This window comes from Balearica regulorum, chromosome 5, assembly GCF_011004875.1.
Source record: "Balearica regulorum gibbericeps isolate bBalReg1 chromosome 5, bBalReg1.pri, whole genome shotgun sequence".
NCBI lineage: Eukaryota > Metazoa > Chordata > Aves > Gruiformes > Gruidae > Balearica > Balearica regulorum.
This window is the reverse complement of record NC_046188.1, coordinates 10943699-10959209: the sequence shown is the minus strand read 5'-3', so window position 1 is coordinate 10959209 and position 15511 is coordinate 10943699. Positions and strand designations below refer to the sequence as shown.

General features: G+C 40.3%; 1 long non-coding RNA gene across 1 annotated transcript in view; it reads left to right on the top strand.

The window, feature by feature from the left end:
* LOC142601901 (uncharacterized) overlaps positions 1-12818 on the top strand; it is a 75258-nt gene extending 62440 nt beyond the window's left edge. The window contains exon 3 of the long non-coding RNA XR_012835474.1: positions 12522-12818. This is a non-coding gene — a long non-coding RNA (uncharacterized LOC142601901). The remainder of the gene's footprint in view (positions 1-12521) is intronic.
* Positions 12819-15511: the final 2693 nt, after the last annotated feature.

The window sequence follows — 15511 nt, the reverse complement described above, 5'->3', positions numbered from 1 at the left end:
GTGGTGACATGATGTCTCCCTGTCATCTAATCGGTTCCACTACATGTCAGCTCATTCTTCTGAACTCTTATTTGGTATTTATTGTTGCCTTTGACAAAATAATTTTAAAGTATTCCTCTTTTCTAGGACTGGGTAAAAATACCAAGATTTGTGACTAAGAATGAGAAACCCAAAGACTTCTGAAATGACATGCATTTAAATCTTGTTTAATTCTTTCAGTCAGTTTCAACAGGTAAAAATTTTCTTCCTCCTTCTCAGAGATAAACTCTGGACAAAATTCCCTTTTCCATCAGTTGAGCTCTGTCCCTCCAACTACTCTGATTGGATCCATAGCCCACTAAAATCACCATAAATCTTTCATAGACCCCCTTTTTTGAGACTGGCACAAGCCAAAACCAAAGTATGATGCTCCTTGATTTTCATGCAATCCCTGTTACACCTGAAAAATCAGATCAAGGGGCTTAAAATTGTGATAGAGACATGAATTTGGATAATTCATTTTAATGATGTGATATCCTTCCAACCTCATTCCGTGGCACATGCCGGTGCTGGAAGCAGCACTGGCTTTGTTTTGAGTAGTGTTATGAGAGTCTGAACCTTTGACCTTCTTTTTCTTTTCTGCATGTAGAAAATCCTGGAAAATTCCCTAATGGCACAAATTATAGGAGGCGCCAGACTTGACTCTGGGAACTCTTGCACGCGCTCCCTCTCTCCCTTTGCTCTTTTTCCCTACTGCCCTTGTCAGATTGTGAGGAGAAGATAATCTTCGTTTTACACAGGGGGAATTGGATGCAGTGGAAATGTATCACAGCAGTGAAAAAAGAATTGACAAATATCCCCCCTCAACATGGTGTTCAGATGTAAGGATTTTTTATTCCCCCTCCTCCCAGTCCTTGCTATTCTTATTTCTGAACTATGACGACAGGAATAACACTACCTCTTCTATCTCAGAGCAGGAAATCAGCAAGTATAATACATGCATATGCATAAAATTCAGCAACAGGAGCTATTGCCAATTTAAACCATTGTTCTCCTAATTTGGAGAAAAAAGGCTGTCTTACTGTCTTGATAGTAAAAGCCTCAAACAGATTAGGTCAAGTCTCTACAGACAAAGTAATTCTGTGGTGCTTAAAATGATAGGAACTAATCTCCATGAAAGCTGAGTCCAGGGGTATACGCTATTAAAGATATCTATATGCTATAGGCAGAGGAGAAGATAAGAGGTCCAGCTCATAATGAGAAACGATAACTCTACACACTTTGTTTACAGTTTACCCCAAAGACCACAGATTAACACAAATCTCAGAGCATCTTTATTACAGCACTGCATTGGAGAGGGGGCTGCCAACAGAGGATGGAATTGCTAAGTAGGCTGGGACCATCTGTCCTCTCAGGGAGGTGAAAACGTGCATGATTGAGTGACACCTGCTTGTCAAGTATGGCCTGCTGGGAAATTTTCTCTTGGATCACTGAGCTCAGAGTACATTACCTGCATTAAAATCAGACAAACAATCTCATCAGCATTATGCATTTAAGCACCTCATGGCAATATCAAAATAAAACATATATTCAAGATCTCTAGCTCTTGCAAGATTAGGAACTCATGTTTTGTTTTCCATATTGGCAAGCTTGGTTTCTGGTGGAAATTGAGCATTTAAAAAAGACATTTTCTGTTATTTTAAGGATTAATGGAGATAAACCAAGAGGCAATACAAGCTGGCTTCTTCCTTCCCCCCCCCCCCCCCCCCCCCCTTTAAAATCATTGACTTCTCACTATAAAACAAGACTTTATAGACTTTGTAAGGATAACAGCATTGTCCCTTTGTAATGGAATAATTTTGATTGCACTTTGCCTTTTGATTGCACTCTGCCTAATGCAAGGAATCGCCCCTTTTTAAATATGTAACCACCTTGGAACATATTTAAGCAATGTTTAATAAAACTACATAAAGAAGGACAGGAAAATACGGGATGACGCTTTTGTCTGCACTCATGCTGTTGAGGAGAAAGCTACTCCTTCCCCTCCCTTTCAAAAAGCACCACAGCATGAGTTAGGGTTAGTGTCAGCTTGAATTTCCAGTACAGATCCTGATTTTCCTCTCTTGTGTGGTTATCAGCTTGATCATTAGACCTAAATCTGGATGCCACTGAAAATCATGGGTGGTTTTATCAGTGGTTGTAATGAAGGGGGTGTTTGTGTCAGGATTTGACCTTTAGTTAGATTTTATTTTTTTTCTGAATTAAGGCTCATCTGCTTTTTATTAAACAGGAAATAATATTCTTATGCTTATCATTAAAATCTCAGTATCTGATTCTAATTAGTGTTTTCACTTGTTGAATTCCAGAGTTATAGGCACTAAAACAATCTACTGAAAACAAATTAAAAAAATAACAGAAGAGGATGAAGAGAGAAAAAGAAAGTGGTTAGCAGTAAATATGTATCCTGAGTAAATAGCACCACTAGTCCTATTGCAAAATAGCTTATAGTTCTGTCATTGATTTAATAAAGAAGTAATTCTATGAACCTGGATTATTAGAGCTTATTAAGGACAATGAAAAAACTTCAGTGGATATTGAATCAGGTCCTTGCAGTATCAAGGGGGCTGGTTCGCTTCAGTTTTCCATTTTCCAGTCAATAAATAACATGTTTCTTCTGGACAGTACAACAAAGACTGTGTACATTTCATTGTTGTGAGTGCTGAAACAACCCGCTAGCACCGTGATACAAGTGTAAGTATACGCACCTTTCTCTCTGACAAAGGGCAGAGCAGAAATCCAGGTAAGAAAAGTAGGATCCATCATTTTCCTGCATAGCCCTTGAGTCCTTCTCCAGTTGGTGCCGATGAGAGTTGTATTTGTCTATAGACAGATTAAGTTGAGCGCGGAGAGCTATGGTGATCATGTGTCTTGCTGCTCCTAGGAGGTCCCACCTGAATCAGTTCCTCTGTCCTGCAAAGATATCTTCTAATTCTCTGTGCAGCTGATCCGGCTGGCTGTGGGGTGGTAGAGTACCTGCAGGCAAGGAGGTGCCCTGGGAGCAGTGGGTGCTACCCCAGCACTGCAGAGGTGCAAAGCTTGGTGTGGCAGTACTGCAGTAGTTTTTTTTCCAGGGCAGCATGGGTGCTGGAGAAGGCAGGAAGGGCCAACCCTATCTTTGTGACTATGGATGGAATAGCTGATGCTGATCCGGAGCTGTTGGAGGTCAAGGATTAGATCAGCCAGGTGCTCCTTGCTCTTGACAGCTGTGACTGGGGAAGGTGATAGAACCTTCTTTCTCTTGGATGCCACTACTTCAATCACTGGTAATGATGGTATAGATTTTATTTGGTCTTGGTATCACTGGACTCCTGTCTGTCTCTAGAAATTTCCTTCAAACAATGCCAGAGAAATCAGCTGAGCTATGTTAGTGCAAAACAAGCAGAAATGAAGAGAAGAGCGAGGTCCCTTGCTCTCAAACAAGTATCTTGCCTCTCCAGCGTGCAACCTTGCTGGTAAGACATGCTGTATTTCAAAGGGATGAAATGATTACATTAACCTAAACGTTTCTTCAGTGACCTCACTGTGGCTGTTGCCATGCTTACCTGCAAATACAAAAACAAACAGATGGGCTGGTGCTCAGCCAGGGAGTCAAGAAAGGTCTCTTTGTGGGGAGGAATGTTCACACAGAAACTCTTTTTTTTTTTTTTTTTTAAATTTGTGCTAGGTTGTTTAGACTGGAGCACCGGAAAACCAACTGCAAAGCATCTTCTGTTTTTGGGGGGGCTAATGTGTGACATCTTGGATCCTGTGCTGTGGCTTCTGACATCCTTGTTGGTAATCCAAAGACAGCCAGCAGATATAGGTCGACACTGATAAAGTTCCTTTTTGTCTGCTAGGGTGAGATGAGGAAGTGTTTGATATGCGAGTGCTATTAAAGGTGATGCTAGCTCTGTTCTGCTCTGTTCTCAAGAGCTTTAATTGTGGGCTTTAGGTAATTTTTCAAAGTAGATTGCAGGTGCGGCGTTACTACTCTTCTTTGAGCAGCATTTTGTCATTCCTGAACATACCTTTATTTTTTCTTTCCAAATGACTGACTTCAGAATATTAACCTACAATTCATTGATGAAAGAGCAACTAATAATTATTAAAAAATATTAGGGAGACATGCTAGAGGGTTTTCTTGTATGAAGAACAGTTGAAAACAATTAATTTTATTCTGTATCAATTCTTCTACCATCTCATCTCTAGCACACCTGGTGCTTGTGTATTAAGTGATGTGATTAATATCTGTCAGATATGGTTTGTTTTCTCACTAATTCTCTAGCAGTGTGGGAGTTCTGCGAAAGAAATGCATTTTCAGTAGTGTGTATTCCTGTTTTCAGGTGTATCTGATGCTGCATGTTTGCTGGAGATAGCTGTGAGTCTTGAGTGAGTGGAATTTGGGGTCAATTTACTGTTATCCAAGAGAATCCTTTCCTCCCGGAAAATTCCTGTTTGTCAAATCCAAAATAATCTACAGAGATGGAGGAGCACAGGAAGAGTTTTGGTGACTTTTCTTTTCCTGCTAGCTTGCCTGCCCAGCAGATGCTGAGGAGACTGTGGGAGCCAGCTCAGCTCTCATGCTTAACAGATAGCAGATCATGTCTGTCTCAGAGAGAGGCTCCTAAAAGATTTGGGAGCCTGAAAAGCCCAGACTGCTAGCTACTGATCCGGTAGCTCCTGATTCAGCTGGGCTTCCAGCCTCCTTTCTGGTTGTCTTGTTTCTAGTCAAAACATTGTCAAAACTCTGGGAATCTCCCAAGTTCATAGACCTTATCAACTTTTTACACAGGTTGCTGTGAGTTGCCTTTGCTAGGATTCACATAGCTCCTGGTTTTGAATCGGCTTCCTTGAGAGACCATCTCAGTGTAGAGGTTCCCAATGGCTGCAGGACCTCTGGTGCTGGTGCAGGGCTCCCAGCGTGTGACTGCCAACTGCACAGATAGTCTGAGGTTCATCCGGTCTGCGGCTCCGGCATAGCCAGAGAAGTGCTCCCACCGCTGCTGGAGTTGGTGGTACTTGGGCAGCTGGTGGGACTGCCCGGCTTGGATTACACACTCAGATCTTGTCTATTTTATAGAAGGTTTGAAAGTTTTGTTCCAAACAGGGATGAAAGCTCCTTTTAAATGGAGTCACCTCTGCCCAAACAGATGTATAAGTGAAGTTGGTATGCTCCTTAATTCCTGTAGAGCCTGCTGTATGGTGTATGACCATCACCCAAAACCCCTAAACATCCTGTAATGCTAAACTTCAAACTGGAAGATTGGAAGATTTTATTTGAAACCATCTGGTTTTACAAATTGATCATTAATATTAGTGTGGTCATTGCATTCTACTGCTTTTGGAACTTGAGATCTGTTTTCTATTGACATGAAGGCTCTTCATGTCACTCTGTTCAGAATGGTCATTCAGTAGATGAAAATAAAGTTTGCTCTTGCCTTGAGGTCTGTTTGCATCACTGGAAATGTTTACAGTATCCTTTGTTTAAATGAGAATCAAGGTTTTGGACTGCAAATACATTTATTATGGTAAAGAAACACAGACATACCTTAGGCCTATTCTGGGTTCATTAACAGATGAAGATGCCATGATTTCAGTGGCTTTATTCTCAGTCTACAGAAGTGTAACTGAGAGGTCCTTTGTCTGTGTTTTCAGTTCTGATACAGTCAATAGAGAAAAAAAACCCCAATTTCCTTGGTCACGTTTAACAGCTTCATTCTATTGTCTCCCACTTGCATTTAGCTTTTGTTCTTATTTTCATATGTTTTCATTTATTTGAATAAATGGACTTTTTTTAAAAAAAAAAGAAAAGAAAAGAAAAGAAAGCAGTGTTCAAGCAAATGACTCTTGTTTGAAACATAGAAAATGAATAGGGCCATGCAACTAAACAGGCTGTAACATGCTTTCAAAGTTGATTGTCTGAGATGCTGGGGCTCTACTCCGCCCCCTCTGTTCTGCAGTTGAGGGCTTGAAAGCACCTCGGGCAAGAGACTGTTGGAGCAGGGAGAGCTCTGAAATTTTTGTTTGCATAAATTCATAATTAAATACTCTGGTGTGAAAGAGAAGGGGAAAAATGTTTTCCCTGCTGCTTAGCAATTTTAAATTGGTTGGTTCTTTCTATTGGTGGGGGCAGCGAAATACTGTCAAACCTAAAAATGCTTCTGTTTATCTGGGAATGCAGCAATGCTTTTGCTCTTGTTTTACATGTACAGAATATACATTCAGAGAAGCACTGAGGGAGTGTATCATTCAGAGAAAGGGAATTATAGAGCAATTAATAATTCAGGTCTGTTGTACTCTGACATACCCAATAGTATGGCATCAATCTTGAAACTGTACACAGGGAAGTATAGTCCATCAATCACTTTGTTCTTCCATCCAGTTTTGAATAATTGTTTATTTCTAGTTTTCTGATTTACTCTGGAAAACAAACTTTTTCAAGCTCTCAGTGGAGTATTTTCCCTTGAGACAGCATAGCTCAAGTAAAATGTTTTCTTCCATAGTCTTAGCTGATGTAGAACAATACAAAATCAGAATATATTCAGTGTATGAATTAGAATATCTTTAGTAAATGCTCCTAGATTTTTTCCTAATGGTGCTGGGATGTAACTGTTTCTAGGAATAGCATACTTAAGATTTTCTATATCTAAATCTTTAGATTAAAACAAAAATATGATGGTGTTGACATATTTGTTTTCACATTGCAGATTGTCAGGAGTTGGTAGTGTTTGTAAAGTTGTGTTCGCATGTGACAGGAGTACTAAGAACACAAGCAGATCCAGGATTAGGCCCCTGGGCCAAACCGCAGCCAAGTCTTAAATTCCAGATTACTCTTAAACTGACACAGGAAGGATCTGAATTTAGGCATGACAGATCTAAGATTTTATTTGGCCATCCCATTTAGGTGCATTGTCCCCAGGTGTTGTCACCTCTCAGGTATCTTGCTGATAGCATTTGTCCACCTCCATTTATTGCTCTCTGCTTGTGCTGGAAATACCTTTCCTAGGAAATACCTTTCTGTGACAAAACCAATTGGTATCATTAACAAATTAGACTGTTGTTTCTAGAAGTACAGGTCAGGATAACATCCCTATTGCAGGCATCTGCATAACTGCCCGCGGGGACCCTGGTGGCCCAGGGACCACAGCAGCAGACTGGAACACATGAGATTTGGGCTGTGCTTGCAGTCTTACTGCTAATCAGTTGTGATTTGCAGCAAGTCTTCCCACTTGTCCATGCCTTTGCTTGCTTTCTCATTTTATTTCTGTGTTGTCAGCTGCAGGTTATTAAGGAGGGGAAGAAAAGAAAGGCAAAGAAGTTGTAGCCCTGTTCCTCCCTGTCTCCTGGGCACTACCCAGGGTAGTACCTGGTTGGGCTATCTGGCAAAGAGGAAGCCTGGGTTCTTTCCTTGCTACCAAATAGTCACTCTCTCACATTCCGATCACACCTGTATCTGCTCTGATGATCATCTAAGAACAGTAAGCTTTTTGGGGCAAAGACTGCAGCTTAATATGGTTTTGTGCAGCTCCTAACATAATCCCAATCTCCGCCTAGATAGGCTCATCGAAATCCTAAGAAAATTTAAATAATTATGGTGAGAATTTGAAGCTTGTTCTTTGGCTGCTTTGGGAAGGGAGGCTCTGTTTCAAATCAGTACCAGTCTGGAATGACAGTCATTGCAGCCTGGACTCTGTGTTGGCAAACCCTTGTGACCTGCCTCTCGCTGTCTCCTAGACAAGATGCAGACACTCCAGGAATTTGTTTAACAGGGGCCCAATTGCAGAGGGAGGCTTCTTGAGGCCACATCTGCAGGTTTTTGTCTGGAATTAGGTTGATGGAGGTGCAGAAGTAACATCTTGCAGGTAAACCAGTTGTAACAGATTTATGGTTTCAAATGGTGTGGGAGCAACAATGCTCTGGTCCAGCTGCTTTGGGTTTATTGTTGCTTACTCCTCTGAGGCATCAGAGAGCACCCAAAATTTGAGGAAGAGATAGAACAGAAAGTAAGAGAAAAAAAAAAGCCATGGATGTGACTGTGAAGAAATTTCCACCATGAGAATGAAGGCACAGAAAGACAGCTAAAAGCTGTCATATGTCAATCACATAAAGGGTAGGAAGCATATGCAATGCAGTTAATGCTCTGAGCAAAGGGGAAAGAAAAAACCTAGTCTCTGGGTATTAATTATATACTGAGCTGCTAATAAGTTGGAGACAGTGTGAGCATCAACTTCTGATATATGCCAGCCTTGGAAAACAAATACAATGAAGGATAAGACAATTTAGAGTAGTATAATATTAACCAGGGCAGTCTAGGTAAAGTTAGTAAGGAGTGCTGGCACTGCACCTGTACAAATACTCCTGCCCTTTTCAGGGCACTTGCTGGCAGTGATGCACAATTAAGGTGCATTGATCTCTTTTATCTTAAAACCAGTGGTAAAGTCTGAAATACTGAGTGAACTGAAAGACCTCATTAACTTCAGCTATCAACAACAGTCTAATGTAAAAAAAAAAAAAAAGTTAAAAATCCCAAGCATCATCTCAAACAGTCCCTCTCTCATTATCTCAGCCCTTCCTGGAGAAGATCAATAAACAATTTGCATATTTTTTATCAATATTTAATGTAATGCAGCAGGATGCTTTTGATGGCTCGGGTCCTTCTGTGCACTCTTTTAACATGACAGAGACTAAGAGCCCAGCAGGTGCTCAGGTGCTGGGGTCAGTTCCTAGTTAAAAACATTAGGGATTGGTCTGGCTAAATAATCTACAGCTGCCCATCCAAGGGCAGGAGTGAGAGCTCACCGAGCATGGTGATGAATTTTAACGATCTGGGAAGACAAATGAGCCTGAGCTGCCATGCAATTAGTGGGCTGTGGAAAGATGTGTTGGGTCTAAATGAGGGACATGATCTGCTCTTGACTCTCAGTGTGGTAGGAGCCCTCCCTCTGAAGGCCGTAATGAGGAAGGTAGATGAGATCCCAAACAGGTTGACAGAACAATTAAGGGGAAAATGGGAGTTGATTCAAAATGCAGTATCGCCATCGATGCCACAGATACATACAGACCTTCCCCCTTAAGAAGCATACGCTGCTGTTCAAAAGTGGGTATGTGCTCAGGGAATTCCTTTCACTCCCATGTACTTAAAAATACATATTTTTTTTTTTTAAAAATCTCTGAATCAATCTTTACTTAAATATAATAATAGCTTGGAATGAAAAGGCCTGGCTCTGATCTCAGTTACCAAGGTGAAAATTGGGAGTAACTCATCTGAACTGTCTGCAGTGAGAATGAATTCCAGGATGGTGTATGGTGAAGATCCATGTCTTGTGCAATAGACAAAAGGCAGTTTCCATCCAGTGATCAGACTATTGTTTGAGTCTGCTTGACTGAGACTTTAAAGCTCTTTGATGAATGTGGAGGCTCAGCAGAGCTGAAGAAGAGTTTCCTCTGGTCTGCCTGAAGAAAACTCTTGAGATATTCCTCTGCCTGTGAAGAAATAAAAACAGGTGTATTTTTAAAATGTGTCATAAGAAAATAATATATGTGTTAAAAATAGTTACATTTATAGAGGAATCAAATTATGCTTACTAGCTAGATGCCAGAAGACTGCAGACAAGTTGAGATTTTACGTATTTAATTAGAGAAAAGGTAGCACTCAGGTACTACAAATGGTGCACTAGGCAGGAATAATCTGTCCAATAAATCTAGTCTCACTTTTCTGCCTCAAAAATATCAAAAAGAAGAAAGCAATTTCCTTGAACAATGCTCATTATTTGAACATATTCACTTAGGCTGATGATAGAAAATTATTATAGACGTGATGTTGGAACTGCATCAAACACATCTGGTTTTGTTGGTAGGACAGATTCAGCACTTCTACTTCATTAGAGAGAGATGACTTGTCACATAGATCATGTAGTGTTGTTGCCTTTGTTGGACTGGACAATGTCACAACCAGTGTGGATACTTGCATGTGCAAATTGAAAATAGGTTTCTACAAATAGTGTTGCATGTTGCATTATCTTATTCCATTCATAGTCGGTACTGAGCTGATGAATGATGGCATGCAGTCAGCTTGGTTTTCACGAGTTTGTAAATGCAGTGGTTGTAATGTTTGTGGAGGTAAACACAAAATAACAAAATGAACAGGGCCGGAGAGAATTCACATTCAGAGTCAAGGGAGAAGATACAGAAGGTTTTCACTGCATCTTCCCAGGGTTACTGATAGGTCATGAAGAACAAGGACGGTGAATTCTTTATAAGTAGCCACAAAAAGCAGTAGGGCCTAGCCTGGTTCTTGGACTAAAACAGTCAAGAGATGTTTATGTTACTGTTCAAGTAGATTTGGAAAATCTAGAAATAAACTGGGGATTGCTCTTCTCTCTGTACAGTCCAGAGAACTGGCTACAAGTTGATGGTATTGATACGCAGCCTTTTGTAACGGCGTGGTACAGCAAAATAAAGAGAAATCCAGGGAAATGGTGCTGTCTGGAAAAATACAGTATGTTCACTGTTTTGTTTTCTTCCATCATTGGCTTTGTTACGCATTGCTTCATACAGAGGACTGAGTTATCTGTAAGCTCTGTTTAAGCCCACAAGAGCCATTTAGGCTTCGAGCCATATATTTGTATCGTGAACCACTACTTTGTTATACGCATAGATTTACAGCAGACAAGGACAAAAGTATTGCTTTAGCTTTACAATACTTGGTGAAGGAAAAAACCCCAAACCTGGGAAAATGGAAATGTTTCACATTTCTATAGCACTGTGTTAAAAATACAATCTCAACTCTAATTTTCTAGACTAATTTTCTAATTGATTAATTTGTTAGAGCTTTTGTGTTTAAAAAATACCTGATCTTGTTTTAAAATAAAAAATTCACCTTAATAAACGTATTTTCTAGCCATCTTTGTTTAGGCCAGCTAGTTAACACAGTACTCTTGAACATAATAGTCTTTATGCATACATGCAAACCTATCTTTTAGAAATTTTCCATTTCCAAACTTTATATTCATGCAGAGTGTTTGAAAATGCTGACAATAGTTGGCATATTTAGATATCAGCTTTCATCTAGAAGGGGAAAAAATGGAAAAAAAAGAATCACCACAAAACATAAAATTAACGTGTCAGCTTAATTTCATGCACCCCTCGCCTCAGACTGATTAGTGCAAATTAAATTTTGTGCTAATCGACCAAAGCATTTAGTGTTACATAGAAATTCATGATTTCTGTTTCTCCTAGTTATCCATGCAGTTATTTGCTTTTTGGTCAGTGTGTAAACATGAGAATGCATTTTTAACTAGAATCTGGAAGAGATGACCATTGACTAAGAATAATATCTTTCCTGCTAGAACTCTGTCTGGAGGCTGTCTGAGACTGGTTTAATGAACTGATCCACTTGGGTGGGTTTTTTTTCAGCAGTTTCCCTTCATATTTCTGCCTTTCTGGCTAAATCTCTAAATGTTGAACCAAATCTGAGGTAATGGAAACATTGGCCATTTATTACCTGTAAAGTTTGCTGCAGAGCAGAGAACAGTGCTTAGAAGATGAACGTTACAGAAAAGCTCAGAGATGTGCACAGCTGAGGCTGGTGGCAAGCTCTGTAACTAGTCAAAATGCCAGGTGATACTAGAGACCTCTGATAACTGGGATGTCCCATCTACATTACAGGGGCTATTGACCCTTTCTGTTAAATGTCGTGAACGCTACAATTTTTCCTGGGTCAAAGCAGGGCTGTTCAATTAACAAATTCTTTGGTAGTATGATCCAGTTCAGGTGGATGAATTTTTAAGTAACAGACCTGGCCTTGTCCTTCAGACCCAATCTTGAAGATACTGAACAGACCTGTGTACCATTAGAATGAGAACAGTGAAAAATAGAGGTATCTATTAATCTTAATATTAAAAGTTCTTCTGCTGTTGATGCACTTGGCCTTACTTTGATATTCACTGAGCTGTTCCATATCATTCCATTGACAGCCAGATTATATTGAAAACTGTAAGTTTTATGGTGCTTGGCCAATGGGTGACTAACACCCTCCAGATGCTAGATAGAATAGATGCCTTGTTAGTTAGCAGAACTGAAACAAGCTGGGAGACATCAGGAGAGGTACTTTTCATTGATCTTGGTGGATTTTGAATGATGAACTCTCATGCTAATGAGCACTTTTATAATATGTTTTGAGCTCTGCTGATGAAAATTGCTGTATGGAAGGGGATAACAATGGGGATTGTAAGCACTGAATATAGAGGAAATTAGAGGAAATTAGAAAAAGAAGTCTAGTAAAGTTGGTACAATTTCTGAAATTACTTGAACTATGAATTATTGTACTTCTCCAAGATTACTGTTATTAATTGTGGCCTAGGTATGTTTCAACTGGCTTTTCTTCGATCCTTTCTTTGCTACCTTTTTACTATTTCTAAAGTGACAATGAAAGGGACTGTTTTAATAATTCTTTGGGTTTTTCCATATGCTACATCACATGTATTTTTCCCTTTAACCATTAGGAGCCGAAGTGTGACTGTTTTGCTCCTGTTAACAGCCAGATGCTCACCAGAAGAGATCCACTGACTGCACTGAAATGTCTACGGTGGGAGCAGAGAGTTCATCGTCTGGCCCTTAAAAGTAAAGGTGAACTTGTGTTATTCACAGAGAGACACAGCTGCAGACCAGGACACTGGTAGTAATATATTAGGGTTGTGTTCAGATTCTTCTGTGGATATTGAGTAATATTTTAGCCAGCAAGATCCTTTGAAACCAACAGGAATAATTTTAAATAAGCAAGAGTCATCATGGAACCCCGATCCTTGGAGACACTAAAAAATGGACTGGAATCATCCACTTGGGCAACCTGATCCAAGCTGGCCCTTCTCTGGTTGGGTCAGATAACCTCCAAAGGTCATTTTAAATACTCAGAGACTCTATGTAGATTACATAGCCTCTGTGCATTTCATTACTCAACAATTTTAAAATGTAATAAAACTTCAGTGAAATAAAACGTGTTCATATTTTCCTTATGTGCATTCTTAGGAGGATATGAACATGCGCTAATAGATTCTGACTAAGAGCTTTGAAGTTGTGCTGGCCCATTAATGTTGTTTTGTGTCTTGAAAATAGGCAATATTTAAGATACAATATTTAACATATGACAAACGAGGCTTGGGAGTTAACAGTGACATTAAAGCCATATGCTTGAATATTGCAGCTTCTCCCTGAACCCAGGGTAAGATTTTGCCTCTTGTTCATTTTCCTCTCCATCAGTTGTGTATCAGCTTTGGGTTACTAAAACTCATAAACAGAAGTGTACCACAGAGATCCTAGACCAACTCCAAAATGCCGGCACCTTTGTACTGCACAAAGAACTACTGTGCAGCTGTTTCAGGGTGCTGGAAGGAACATGGCTGTGTTGGTATGGTGGCTCTCCAATGTGCTAAACATTACCTTTTAGTGAAGCTGTTGGGGCTGGATTTAAATCTGGCTTGTTGCAAGTTGCTCTTTGACCTGTACCAAAAGCAGGCAAGTTGAGTAAGAAAGGCTGACCTTAAAACACTAGCTTGTGACCCAAACTGAGCTGGCTTTGTTGCCCGATAGCTCCACACAACACACCACCTCTCCTGTCCTCAGTGTCCACCATAACAGATGGAGCCCAAAGTCATGGACCAAATGAACTTAACTGACACTTTGTGGACATTTTAAAGACATTTTATAGTGGTGTTCCATAGACTAAGGGTCTGTATCTGTGTATTATATCAAAGGATGGGAAGGGGTGTGGTGGTTAATGAGGATGTGTTGGATAGTGTGTGACCTGAGCATGACGTAAAAGGTATAGAACAAGGAGTGGAGAATGTGGTGGTTTTGGCTGAGATAGAGTTAATTTTCTTCACAGTAGCTAGTATGAGGCTATGTTTTGGATTTGTGCTGAAAACAGTGTTGATTGATTGATAACACAGGGATGTTTTAATTACTGCTGAGCAGTGCTTACACAGAGCCAAGGCCTTTTCTGCTCCTCACCCCACCCCACCAGTGAGTAGGCTGGGGGTACACAAGGAGTTGGGAGGGGACACAGCTGGGACAGCTGACCCCAATGACCAAAGGGATATTCCATATCATATGGTGTCTGCTCTGGCATATAGAGCTGGGGGAAGAAGAAGGAAGGGGGAGACGTTCAGAGTGATGGCGTTTGTCTTCCCAAGTCACCGTTACACATGATGGAGCCCTGCTTTCCTGGAGATGGCTGAACACACCTCCCTGCTGATGGGAAGTGGGGAATGAATTCCTGGTGTTACTTTGCTTGTGTGCACAGCTTGTGCTTTACCTATTAACCTGTCTTTATCTCAACCCACAAGTTTTCTCACTTTTACTTTTCTGATTCTCTCCCCCATCCCGCTGGGACGGATGAGCGAGTGGCTGCGTGGGGCTTAGTTGCTGGCTGGGGTTAAACCACGACATTCCTAAGAGCAAGAACATGCTGCAGCTTCCTCCACTGTGAAAGGGAATTGAGTAGTTTTGTTTGTCACCTGGAGATGCACTCGGCTGGCCTTAGCTTGAGTACTTTGTTCAGTTTTGTGCTTGGTGCTACAAGCAAGAAAGGGATAAACTAGAAGAAGTCCAGAGACCAGCAATTAGCAATCTAGATGTTATGATGAAAAATTGAATGAATAGGGATTGTTTAGTCTACAGAAGAAAAGTCCAACGGGAGTAGGCTAATAGCCCTCAAATACGTAAAACCGTTTCTGCTGGAAGGAGAGAGGAAGGAAATGGTATTTTCTCCTTGTCTGATAGCAATAAACAAGAACTGATGCTCTTGAACTGAAGGAAGAAAGTAAGGAACATTCAGGCTACACATTAGGAACAGCTTTTGAACAGTAATACTATGAGTATTTTAATAAGCTTATGTGGGGGATGTACATCTAACAAAAATATTCTGTGATCCTTCTGTTGTCCCTTCTATTCCTATAATTCTCATTTTCCACAAGAACTCTGATTATGAACATGTATCTGAGAAGGAGGAATGCTCTGTGGGGAATATAAAGGGGGGTTAAAGCCCAGCTTCCCTGCAAATTTTCTGTGTCATCTGTGGCAAACCCCGAAGACATTCTAGAAAGTTCCCATTTTCAAAATGAAGATAAAATTTTATTTCCTTTCTCCTTTTGTTTTCTCTAACTGGATGACAAATTACTGGGATAGAATCACAGTCCTTTTCTACAATTTTCAAAAGTTAGAGCTCTGTTCTCGGCCAGCGTTCGCAGGCAATAATGTTGTAGGTATGATTATGCTATTAATAATTTCACACATCTCCATTCTGATTTCTGCTCCAGTGTGTTCCTTCCTTTGATTGTACTTCATTCTGGGAAGATCTCAAGGTCTTCAGCATCTTTTCTTCTATTTTTCTCTGCCTAATAATGATTACTTTTCTTGTCATGGATCAAAGCATGCATCAACTCCACCTGGAATTAATTTGGCATATTTATCTGCACTGTATTTTTTTAGTTCCTTT